General features: G+C 38.9%; 1 protein-coding gene across 14 annotated transcripts in view; it reads right to left on the bottom strand.

Annotated features, from left to right (window-relative positions):
• Positions 1–973, bottom strand: part of HEATR5A (HEAT repeat containing 5A) — a 186,207-nt gene extending 185,234 nt beyond the window's left edge. For 4 of the 14 annotated variants that reach the window (XM_016427532.2, XM_016427534.2, XM_016427535.2 and 1 more), the window contains exon 1: positions 737–950. The gene's annotated coding sequence lies outside the window, so the exon portion shown is untranslated. Of the gene's footprint in view, positions 1–310 lie in introns of all 14 variants that reach the window. The other 10 variants (XM_056810409.1, XM_056810414.1, XM_056810416.1 and 7 more) reach the window with 6 other exon arrangements.
• Positions 974–13,088: the final 12,115 nt, after the last annotated feature.

Genomic DNA, 13,088 nt, shown 5'->3' with positions numbered 1-13,088 from the left:
AATGATATGAGTAAAATCTGTCCTTCATGCCCCCAATACATAGCGCTCTTTCCAAGGTCCACTACAAGAAATGAAATATGTTTGGGCTGGATGTCATTTGTTTTCTTGAGCTCCGCTCCAGAAGTGTAGGGCTGCCCGCCGGGGCGCGCAGCCGGCAGCGGCTAGGGCGGGTCCCCTGGGGGTCGGGGAGGTGGGGCACACCCAGAGGCCGGGCTAAGCGAGGCCAAGCCTAGCCCTGCCCTGCCCTCCAATCCCCGCTAATTGTTTCCAGGAGTCCAGGGCCAGCACAGAGTCCACAGGCTGCGCCTACCTGTTGTGCCTGTGCGCATAGGCACCGGCGGGACAGACAGCAGTTGTCATCGTCATTCCCAGCTTCCTCTTTCTCCCCTCCAAAACTCCCGCTGCTGTCTTTCCCTCGGGGATCCGGGGGGCTGTGAAGCTCTAGTCCGGGGACTGGGAACGGCGGGATGGGTTCTTCGGCCCTCTCCCTGGGTCAGGAGTTCAGATCCTATCCCTATCTCTCCTCTGAGACCAGACCTCGCCAAAGACATTCTTGAACCCCGGGACGCGGCTTCTTGATCCACCAGGATGAATCAAGGGTGGTAGGAAGTGCCCCCACCATCAGACCGCCGGGATCACCTCAGTCCCGAGAACGCCCCCTCCCGGGGAGCCTCCCCTCGGTTGCTCCCTCCCAGCCCTACACGGTCCTCAGCCCCGTCCCGTCCCGGCACATTACCGGCTCCTCAAGGCGGCGGAACCTGAGCAAGGATCGGACAGACTAACGAATGAAAGAACTGACGGATAGACTGACCGGCAGGCGCAGGCGCCAGGGCGCGCGGGGAGGGGAGGGGCACGGGGGTCGCGCGCTGTCCGGGTGGCTGAGGAGTAGAGGCGCGCGGAGAAGCCGGGAGTCCGCGAGCAGGAGTGTGTGAGGGATGGAGGGGAGCTCCCGGGCTGGGCTACTCTGCAGCCCCCACTAACCGAACGCCGAGCCATCGAACGCCCACTCTGGCAGGCTTGACTGATCTATCACCGAAAGATAGATGGGAGGTAGCGGCGCAGAGAAGTGTGTTCTGTGTGGCTCTGCATTTAGCAAGCTCCTGTACAACTGTAGTTTTCTCTACGTGCATATTCTTTTTTTCTTTTCTTTTCCTTTCTTTCCTTTTCTTTTTTTTCTTTTCTTTTCTTTTCTTTTCCTTTCTTTTCTTTCCTCCCCTTTCCCTTTCCGTTTCCCTTTCCCCTTCCCTTTCCCTTTCCCTTTCTTTTCCTTTTTTGAAGGCAAAGAAGCCTAAAGAAATATTAGAACTATTTTATTTATTTAAATATGGGGTCATATTTAAATATTTTTGGCAATTTTTTGAAAATGACCTTTTAGGCCTTTGCCTTGTATAAATCCTTTATCATTGTCATTTGCATGGCCTTTAAACGAAGTAGATCTCTAACTGTTGTTGGAGAGACACCCAATACTTGTCTGGAACCTTAAATGAAAATCATACACTATTTTAGGATTGTTTTTCCGGGAAGAAGTTAAGGATGATTTATTATTGAGGCCCCTTCTCTCACTGGGTAAGGAGTCTCCCTTGTCTCGGACTTAAAAGCAACACTGTTGGAGTCCCTCTCCTCATTTTCCATCTGATATCACTAAGAGAAAGTAAATTATTTGCCCCCCGAAAGTTAGTATATTAGTAGAGAATAGGAACTGGAATTTTGCTGGTCAGACAATTCTGTACAATTAATTTACCGAAATAAATTTAATGACCACTGTCTTGAAAACCTTAGGGTTTTGTTCCCCCCCCCCCCCCCCCAGGACAGATTGGACAAGCTGAGCAGCTGTACTCTAGGTCATTTGCCTTCAAAACATTCCCTTTTCCACCTGTTTCCTAGCGCTACCACTCACTTCCAGGTTCTGGTCAAAGTGTATCCACTGCTAATTCCGGCTGTCCTCTTTCACCCCTGCAGCCAGATCTCAGCTCAACTCACAAAAGCTGCTGACTCACCTCTTCCTCTTTCCAAATACCCCTTTGGCATTTTCCTCATCTTCACTTTTAATCTGCCTCACTAAAAGCTGCCCACGGGGACTATGTGTTATTTTTTGTGTGTGTGGTTTATTGGACCTTTTGCCCTATATTTTTCCTTGATATCTGAGTCTGACTTTTTCACTTTTTTCACTGGGCATTATTTACTTCATAAAATCCTATGTCATGTCAGTGGCCTCCAGGATATGAAAGGAATCAGGGTTCAGTTCAATGTTGGCTATGGTTACAGTAAGCCATCAAGGTTCATTTCAACAGCTTCATTTTGGAGAGTAAATAATGGTGATGCCAGATGCCAGAGAAGCAGCTACATGCTTCCTGAAATCTCTTATTCAACAAACATGTGAATTGAAAGGGAGGATGCAGAACAGTAGTTCAGTTGTTGTTTTGCTTATTTTCCCCATTGGAAAATTGAACTGACTTGCAGAGTCAGTTCTACATTATTACAATTTTTTCAATCCATTCTAACCAATATAAGGGCATGAATGTTGCTAGAGATCAGCTTCCTGAGAAGATTAGAAATCATAGTAAAATCCTAGACTAATCTCACTAGTTTTATTTTTTAAAACCCTTACCTTCTGTCTTAGAATCCATATCATTTCCTAGGCAGAAGAGACATATGGGCCAGGCAAGTTGGGGTTAAGTGACTCGTCCAGAATCACACAGCTAGGAGGTGTCTAGAGTTGGATTTTAATCTAGGACCTCCCAGCCCCAGACCTGGCTCTCTATTCACTAAGCTACCTACCTACACCCTCCTCACTAGTTTTAAATGGAGGCAAATGTAATGTAGGAAACCCAGAGTACATAACCAACAGATCATAACCTAAATTTTTAACTTACAATGAATAACATTCTTTCCTTGGAGATAGTGTGTTACAGTGAGTATAATAGAGGGCTTAGAGTTGAGAAGACCAGAGTGAATTCTGCCTCAGGTAGTTACTGTGTGAGCCTCCTCCATCAGGTCACTTATTATCTCTCTAAACTTCAATTTCCTCCAATCTAAAATAGGGATAATAATACCTGTAACTGCTTACCTCACAGAGCTGTGAGTATAAATTGAAGTAATGTCTGTAAAGCACTTTAAAAAGAACAAAATATAATTTAAATGTCTGCTGTTGTTATAGGACTAGACTTATCACTAGATGATAAAAGTAGTCTAAAACAATCTGCAGTTTAGCATGGAATAGATGCACATTGCCAGAGGTAATAGGTACAAAGAACAGTGGTAGTTTGGATGGAAGTCATAATCCTAATTTTTAAAGGTTCATTTTATAAAAGAACTTTTCTTCTTAAAGATTTTGAATGATTTGTTATAAATTAACAATAAACATCAATATAATCAATTAAATAATGAATGTCAATGAGTAAAATACCATAACCTTTCATTCATTCCCTTATTCAGTATCCATTGCCCATTTATTCTTAGTCGCTTTTTCTTTTCTATGGACATAATAGTAATAATAGTTAACATATAGTGCTTATTATGTGCCAGGCATAATTATTATCTCATTTGATCCTCACAACAACCCTCCTGTGATTGATGCTAGTATTATTCCCATTATACAAATGAGGAAATTGAGGCAAATAGGAATTAAATAACTTGCCCAGGATCACACAGGTAGTAATTATCTTAGATGTGATTTGAACTAGAGTCTTCCTAATTCCAGGCCCTGTGTTCTAACCCCTAGGATATGATTATCTTATGATCCATTCTTCCATTTAAAAAAATAACCCTTACCCTCTGCCTTAGAATCATTATTTATAAACCCTTTGAACATAGAACTCTTTTTTATTGTAGGTAATATTCACAGAGCATATTATCCAAAATGTAAATTTTGAAAGAATATGGTTATTATATAAGGCAGAAGAGAGGAACAACTAGGCAACTGGGATTAAGTGGCTTGCCCAGGGTTACAAGTAGGAAGTGTCTGAGGTCACATTTGAATTCAGGTCCTCCCAACTCTAGGCCTGCCTCTCTATCCACCAAGCCAACTTGCTGCCCTTATTTTTCTGGTTCTACGTTTTTTTCTTTATGTAAATGCATTAAGACATCTCATATTTCTGTTGGTACGTTAATGTATCATAATTTATTTAAATATTCTCCTATTTTTAAATATTTAAGATAAAAACTACAAATAATGTCCAAAGGATGTGTGATTTTATTAGCAACCTACCTATGACAATATATGTCCTATGGAGTTGCTTAAGGATCATATAGCTATTATTAATAAATACCTGAGGTTGTCTGGAACCCTATATGCCACCTACTATACTGTACTGCACCTATATTAAAGTAACACTTCTATAAAACCCTTTGAACAGAGAACTCTTTTTTTCTTGTAGATAATATTCACAGAGCATATTATCCAAAATGCAAATTTTGAAAGAACATGGTTATTATAGTCTTTTGGATTGTATATTGCCAACAGATTTCAACAGGTTTGAAATTCTACCAGCAACTAATGAATATACTTGTTTCTCCATAAGGCTGCCAACAGGGAGTTTTGTTGCTTTGTTATTTTGCCAATTTGATCAGTGTGAGATAGCACCTCAAAGCTGTCTTAATTTTAATCTCTTTAATCAATTAGTAAATACTTATTAAGTACCTACTAAAGAGGCAAATAGTTCCTGCCTTCAAGGAACTAATAATTTAATGGGGAAAACAACATGAAAATAAATACATGAGCTAAATTCAGGATAAATAAGAAAAATTTAAAAGACAGAAAGCATTGGAATTAAGAGGAATTAGGGAAAGCTTCCTGTAGAAGGTGGGATTTTAGCTGGGACAGAAGAAAGCCAGGGAGGTCAATAGTTGGAGTGGGGGAGGAAGAACATTCCAAGTATGGGGGGACAGCCAGAGAATATGCTGTGAGGCTGAACATTTTTTCAGGTTGATTATTAAAAATTTGTGTTTTTCCTTTTTTTTAAATTACCCTGATTATTTTAATCACTGCTACTGAAAGTTCACTTCTACCTGCCTTCTACAAATGTCGGATCTAATAAAACATGAAGACCAATGAAAGACATTGTGAAAGGAAATTGTTATATTGCCTTCATATTATTGATCATGAACCAAGTGATCATATATGATCCTTTAGATTAGTAATTGCAATTTTAAGTTTTAGAAAGTTAGACCCAGTTATCAAACTCTGTATAAGACATCAATTTTAGTAATATAATGTTAGTTGGAAAAATATATAGCTTGATGTGTTAGAATATTATAGCAATTAACAATATTAAGGAATAAAACTTTAGATCTGTCTAGGGAACCCATGTAGAAGGAGCTGGGTTCATTAAGAGTAGAGAGTGTACAGCTGGTCTAGATAAGGGGAAATAAGGGATAATAACACCAGGGTGGTAGCTGTGTCTGAAAAGAAAAGGAGACCTAATGATCAGACAAGGCAACAGACTGGATTTGGCTGGAGGAGTCAATGAATGAAAGAGAGGAGTCCTGAATGACACCTAGGTGGTAAGTCTGGGTAATTAGAAGGATAATGGTACCATCAAACCAGAGACATCTAACTGCTTCCCAGTATACAACAGGAAACCAAAACCCTGAGGGGAATATTCTTACCCAGATAATACTCTTACCCAGAGCATGATATTCTGTGGAGTTCAAATCATGATGATGGAAAGTTCAGTTCCCTGTCTTCTATTAATCTTGGCCTCGAAATTTTAGGGGGTCAAATATTATTTAGGGAGTCAAATATTATTGTTGTGCAGTAAGTATTATACTATCAAAAGGCAAGGGACAGATCCCTTGTTGTAAATCAATAAACTTTGTAGGGGAATATAATTTGTAAGGAGATTTTGGGGGTGGGATAGAGTCTGTTGAGAAATTTTTATATTAAACTAGGAATTAAGGAATTTCGTTACCTTATTAGTTATATCTTTGTGTTAATCAAGAACTTTTATGATATTCTCATGTTAATTTTTATGATGGATGACTATTTGATTGTAAGCCAAATTTTGGTTAAACAAATAATGTGATATTGCTGCTAAGAAAAACTAAATGCACATTTAGACTGTATTAATAGTATATTTAGTACAATGAATGTCCAGATCAAGGGACATATTAGATATACCATATTCGATTCTGATCAGCTTATGCCTGGAATTCTGCATAATAATAATAAACAGTAGAAACTGTAAGACGAAGCTACAAGAAGTTAGCATCTACTGAATAACTAGTGAGGTGTACACTTTTAGGCTCAGAGAATATTATTTCTTTGGGTTCTAGAAATAATCCTGTGGTTTTTATATACATATACACACACACATCCATTTCTGTCTGGAATGTGTTCCTTTTGTTTCCTTAATTATGAGAACTGATGAATTCTCAGACAGCTGGATCAAGAGCTTTCCACTCAGCTATTAGATACCCTGATAGACAGGAAAGAGAAATTCCTTCTCTTCCTCTCCACCCCCACCCCCACCCCCAGAAGTGGTGTCTCTTCTACAAAACACTGCTGAACCTGGCCACCGTGGAACTCTCCAGAGCTTAGGTATTTGAAGCTCTCAGGGATGTAGCTAATTTGTTTGCTCCCCAATTAGATTGTTCCCTTTAATTCATAGGTGACCTGATCCTACCTCATAAAAGGATTGCTGTTAACATATTAATAGTTAAAACATTAACACCTCATTACCTCTATAATTATACCAAATCTTTCTTACACTAGCAAGAATAGACACAGTGGCTAGAACTATACATCAGAATCATGCTACCTTTCATGGACTGACAGATGATAAATTCCCATAACTACAGAGAGACTCCAATTTATCCTGGAGAATTCAACCAATAAATGCCATATAACTAGACCATCATCATAGACTGACTTATTGCCCACAATCAATGTGACATAACAATAATCCACAAAAACTTGAAAATTTTTTAAATACATGTTACTATATAAAATACTAGTAATATCCAATATTTGTGGAATAAATTGGTTCAAATATAGGTTCAACAACCTAGTATAAGAAATAAAAATCAAGGTACAGATCATCTTCAGGCAATATAATCCTGTATGATACTGGTCTACCCTCAGACAATTTCAGCAAGCCTACAGAGATAAACTTCCATTCCAATACTTATTTTATTTTATTTGCTTTTTTCAACATCTTGAAAAATATTAACCTTATTTTTAATTTTCTTTTTAAAACAAGTTTTTAATTGGTATTTTCTATTTCTTATATCACCATAGTATCTCTTGCATCTTTCCCTCTCCCCTTCCCAGAAAACCATCCGATATGACAAGTAGTATATTTTGGAGAGTGGAAAAAAAAGTCATCAATCTGACTGGTACATTGAAAAAACCTGAAAAGATGTGCAATGTTTAACACCTATAGATATCCTACCTCAATGAAGAAGTGGGTTGGGGGGGGTTGTCTGTCTCTTCATTCTGAGTCCTGTTTGAGCTTTATAATTTTGTTACATTTACTTTTGATTTCTTGAGATGTCATTTTCCTTTCTTTTTACATTATTGTAGTTACTGTGTATGTTATTTTCATGGCTCTGCTTAATTCGTAATTTATTTATAATAATTTATAATATAATTTATAAAGATCTTTCCATGCTTCTCTATATGCATGATATAGCCATTGAACAGTGCCAAAGAAGCACGAAGCTAAACTGAATAGTGCCTATTGAGCACAAGGTCAAAGAGACCAACCAATCCCAATGGGATTGATGAAATTTTGAGCCAAGACAAGAGGACTTAAACTTGTTTGGGGTCCAAGGTTGTGGCTGTTTTGACATATATCAAAGGCAGGTCTTCCTTGGACTACATTCTACCAAGTATCTCAAATTTGGCTCCTACCTGTCTCCCATAATCTAGTCCCTATTCCATCTTTCATTGTGTGGCAAAATTTTCTGTAATCCTGGCTGCTGATTGGGAAAGTGCAAAATTACATAAATCATTTTAATTGGGCCCTGATTAAAAGACCTGCTATAGTTTTATTTTCCTTTACTTAAAATTTTTACACATAAGACTTTGGTAGTCTATATTTCATCCAGAAATTTTTTTTAGTTTGGACTTTTAAAAATGTTTTTTATTTCTCTTGTCAATTGATTAATAGACCTCATAACTCAGTCATGCATCCCTAAGTGATCCCTGTGTTTTTCAACACCCTCTTCATGGGGGAATGTATTATTATTCTAAAATGCTAAGTTTAAATTATTTTTGAGAGTAATTTTAGGATAAGAAACATCCTACCTCTCTGAATCCAGAAAGTGAACTATTTGGAGAAGGCACCATGAAGATGCCTCCACAGACCACACACTGCACCAGAAGATCCAGAGTGAACTTTGGGATGTGGTGATTTGAACTGTGTGGGGTTGAATGCATTTGTTTTTGTGTGTATACTCTTATGCCAAAGCAGAATGCCCTGTAACTGGCTTTTTTGTCAATGCACCTAGCAGTCATTGGTTTTGTTCTCTTTTCCTCTTATCCTCAACTTATTGTAATTTCAAAGTTGGTTATGTTTACAAGATCCATTGGAGAGACTAGTCTTCCACAGATCTCAGGGGGAATGTATAATTGAAAATCTATTACCCTAAAAAAAGAACTACATTTCCCCAGAGCCCACTGACTTCCTGTCATTATGTACTTCCTGTAGACAGAGGATTTAGCAAGTGGGCAGTCCTCTTGGGCCTCTTTGACATGATGACATCGAGCTTGGTGGTGGTAGTAAGCTAAGCTTCGGGATTTTAAATGGGCTAATCAGCCATGGGCACATGGTCTTTATTTTGTATCCTCTTTATTCCTTGATTTCTAACGATCATTAACAAATCCCTTAAAATATAACATTTTTATTATTTGACATTAATTTTTACAATACAGCACAGAAATATTCCATTGCATCCATGTATCACAATTTGTTTAGCCATTTTCCAGTTGATGGGCATTTACTTTGTTTTGAATTCTTAGCATCACAAAAAGGGCTGCAAAAATATTTTGGAGTATATGGGGACTTTTTTCTTATTAATGACTTCCTTGAGGTATAAGCCAAATGACAGAATCTCTGGTTCAAGGAGTATGGACATTTTAGGTCCTTTATTTGCATAATTCCATATTGCTCTCTAAAATGGTTGTTCTACTTTGAAGCTTCACTAACAATTTATTAGAATGTCTATCTTTCAAAAACCTCTCCAACACTAACAATTGCTATTTTTTTTAAATCATTTTTGCCAATTTTCAGGATGTCAGGTAAAATCACAGGGTTGTTTTAATTTGCACTTCTCTTATTATTATTAGTGTTTTAGAGCATTTTTTCATGTACTTATAAATTATTTGCCATTCTTTTTGAGAACTGTTTATTCATATCTTTTGACTATTTATATATTAGGGAATGGCTATTAGTCTAATATATGTTTCTTAATTGTTTCTATATCTTGGCTACCAAACACTTATCAGAGAATTTGATGCAAAATGCCCTCCCTCCAGAACACTTCCTTTCCTATTCTAGATGCATTAATGTTGTCTACAGAAGCTTTTCAGTTTCAAGTAACAAAAAATAACTTTAAAAGAATTACAAGATAGCCACTTGTCCCATGATCATTTACATCTGAACACTATTGAATAAGATAAAAATAAAACAATAACAAAGGTATGTATTGTTTGCAGAGTTTTACATGCCTTATCTTTTTTGAGCCTTCCATCTCATGAATACCCTAATTAAATCAAATTCTAGTTAGAATTAGTTCAGGAGTCAAATTCTTGAGGTTTGAAAGAGTAGGAAGGGAGATAAAAGGGGAAAGAATAACAAATCTCAATTTAATTGATGAGGTTAGTAACTAATGAAACAAATAATAAATCACTAAGAACAAAAATTTTTTTTAAGAACAAAATTTTTTAATGTAAAATTATAATATATATGCATATAATAAAATAGTTACATATACAGTTAGTGGTAGTCTCTCGGTGACCGAAAATGACAATTGTCTTTGTGCATTATCATCTATTGATGTACCCTCATGTGGCTTTGGAGTCCAAAGGCTGAGGCGCAGAGTTTGTGGCACATGGGGCATGGAACACCAGTTGTTACGGGAGGTGCGGTTGTGGCCTGGTGTCGGCGTTCACGCGCAGCAGCAAGATGTCGACGTCGCTCATCTTTAAAGGTGGTGGCGGCATGGTTAATGTGGGTTCACCAGCTGCTTCTGACAGAGGCAGCGAGTTCTAGTTGCTTCTAGTTGCTTTGGTGTAATGCCAGCCCACTTCAAGTTGGACTTTAGCTGATCCTTGAATCTTTTCTTTGGTCGGCCTTGTTTCCTGAGTCCAGCTGACAGTTCACCATAGAATACCTGTCTTGGTATTCGCTGTGGGTCCATGCAGATGATGTGTCCAGACCATCGTAGCTGGGTTTTGAGGACCAGGACTTCGATGCTGGTGGAGTTGGCTCTGTCGAGGACTTCCTGGTTGGTAATTCGGTCCTGCCATCGGATCCTCATGATTGACCGGAGAGTGTTGGTGGAATCACTCCAGCTGTTTCATGTGCTTCCGGTACAGTGTCCATGTCTCGCAACCGTTGTACACTTTGAGCTTCCCCGCAGTGCTTACACCTCTGTGTTGGAGGACTTTGCAGCACAGCCGCCCGAGTGCCTGGCTGGCCTTTTGGATCCAGGCATTAATCTCGTGGTCTAGGGACCCGTCGGGTGCTGCCCAGGTACTTGAAAGTGTTGACGTTAGAAAGCTGCGTGCCATTGATTGTAATGCAGGGCTGGTTAGTTGGCCTCCCTGGTGCAGGCTGGAACAGCCCCTCTGTTTTGCTGAGGCTGATAGTCAGGCCAAACAGTTTTGTTGCGGTGTAGAACCTGTCCACAATGGTTTGGAGATGATTTTCTTGGTGGGCCATGAGAGCACAGTCATCTGTGAAGACAGCTTCTATCTATTTCTATCTATCATTTTGCTCTGACTTTCTCTGTTTTTGTTTCTTCTTAGTGTTGTGTTAAGCTTTAATAGCTATTGAATAACTATTAAATAGCTAATTAAATAGTGACTTAATAGCTATTTAATAAGAGATTAAAGCTTAAAACCACAATCATCATCTCTATACTAATGACTCTCAGATCTATATACATAGCCCTGATCTTCCCACTGAGATTTAGTCATATACCTCTAAATGGCTTGCTTGGCATCTCCAACTGAATACCATATCAATACCTCACACTTAACAAAAACTGGACTCATCTTTCCTCTAAAACTTGCCTTTCTTCTCAACTTTCTTACTTCTTTTGAACTGCTTTCCTGTCCATTTTCCATCCTCAAAACCTCAGTCAGCTTCAAATCTCCATTAATTCTCAGGTGCATAGTCAATTTATTGTCAAGTTGTTTGATCTTGGGCCAACAAACACTCCAGGCCTCAGTTTCCTCATTTGCAAAACAGAGTTCCACTTGATGATTTCCAAGATCCCTTCCAGTTCTAAATCTGTAACCCCAAGTCCTACAAATTCTATCTTTACAATAGGTTTAGGATCTAGTTCCCATATCTTCATACTGCAAGTGTTAGTTTTATTTAATCTTTCTCTACAATATCTCTTGAATCTATCCTTTCTGTTTCATTCATAAGACCATTACTAGTTCAGTTCCTCATTATCTCTAACCTTCTTACTGGTCTCCTTGTCTACTCTCTCACCCATTCAATCTGTTCTTTATATAACTGCCAAATTAGTGTCCAACCATGTTACTCCTTTGCTCCAAAAAACCCCTCAAAACTTCATTTATTGAGCTCTCATTGTTTATAAACTCAGTCTTGAACTTAAAGCCCTTAATGATATGGGTTCAATCTCCTTTATGGTGTAAACCTCAAAATTTCTTAGACTTATAAATGTTGGAAATTTCACCATTGGGAAATTTCATACTTGAAAAATTTCCTATTGATAGTGGGTCTTGGCTATTGGAATGTGAACCCCATTGGCATGAGAGTTTCCTCCTCCTCCCTTCTTAAGATTACTTTAGGACAGAAACCTTTTGCTGAACAATGGAAAGGACTTTGACCTATGCTTAAGCATAGAACAGGAATTTCTTTGAGTCATGATTGATTTTAGAATTGATACAATGGAGATACTTGGAATCAATCTCCACCCTACTCAGTCCTAACAGGATTGAGGAAGGGCTGCAGCATAGATCAAAATTTAATTATTCCAATCTCTACCCTACTCAGGTTAACAGGATTTAGGAAAGGCTGTAGCAAAGGATCAAAGATTTAATTATTTGAAAATATGACCTTCAACAGACATGTGCAAAGCCAGAGACCTCTGGGCGGTCCTGGGTTAAGCTAGAGCCTCCATTGGCACAGGGAAATTGATGGAGAGTGATTGGTAGATGTGAGAACTGAGGGGAGGGAACTTGGATGGTTTCCTTAAAGAGAGAGGGGTCTGAAGACTCAGGGGTGGTGGTTGAGGAGTTTGTCTGAGTGGTTGGAGTGTGCTCTGAGAAGCTTGCTCTGGAGGAAGCTGAAGGTGGGGGCCTCTGAGACTGTTTCTCCATTTTGGTCACGTGAGTAATAGGGACTGATCTCTTTTCTTTGCCCCAGCTATCTAAGGGCTTGGGCCTTTTGGCCCAGGCCAAACAGAAGGGGTATTTAAGCCCTATTCCCTTCTCTCCCTTTTCTCTCTCTCTATCTCTAATTCCTTTCTTCCTCCTATTGTAATTAAACTCCATAAAAGATTGACTGCTGACTTGAGTTTTCATTTAGGAATTACATAGCTGAATTCCTTGGCGACCTTAAATTAATATATATCAGTCTTTTAAAGTGATTTCCTTGTCACAATGTCCTTATTTCACTCTACTTCCTTTTGTGCAAGTCAAGTTCCAGGCAAATGGACCAACACTACTATCTGTTCCCCAAATGTATCATTTTACTTCCCAGCTCCATGCCTTTGAGTTGGCCATGTCCCATGCCCAGAATGCAATTGATCTACATTGTCACCATTTGAAATTCTTCTCTCCCATCAAAATTAGCTTAGTATTACCTTCTCAGAGTAGCTCTCGCTCAAGTACCAGGTAGACTTGATCTCCTCTTCCTTAAATTTTCTCATATCAATTTCTTGGCCTC

The sequence above is a fragment of the Monodelphis domestica genome, chromosome 1, assembly GCF_027887165.1.
Source record: "Monodelphis domestica isolate mMonDom1 chromosome 1, mMonDom1.pri, whole genome shotgun sequence".
NCBI lineage: Eukaryota > Metazoa > Chordata > Mammalia > Didelphimorphia > Didelphidae > Monodelphis > Monodelphis domestica.
Note: the sequence above shows the minus strand (reverse complement) of the source record. Positions and strands in the feature narration are given on the sequence as shown.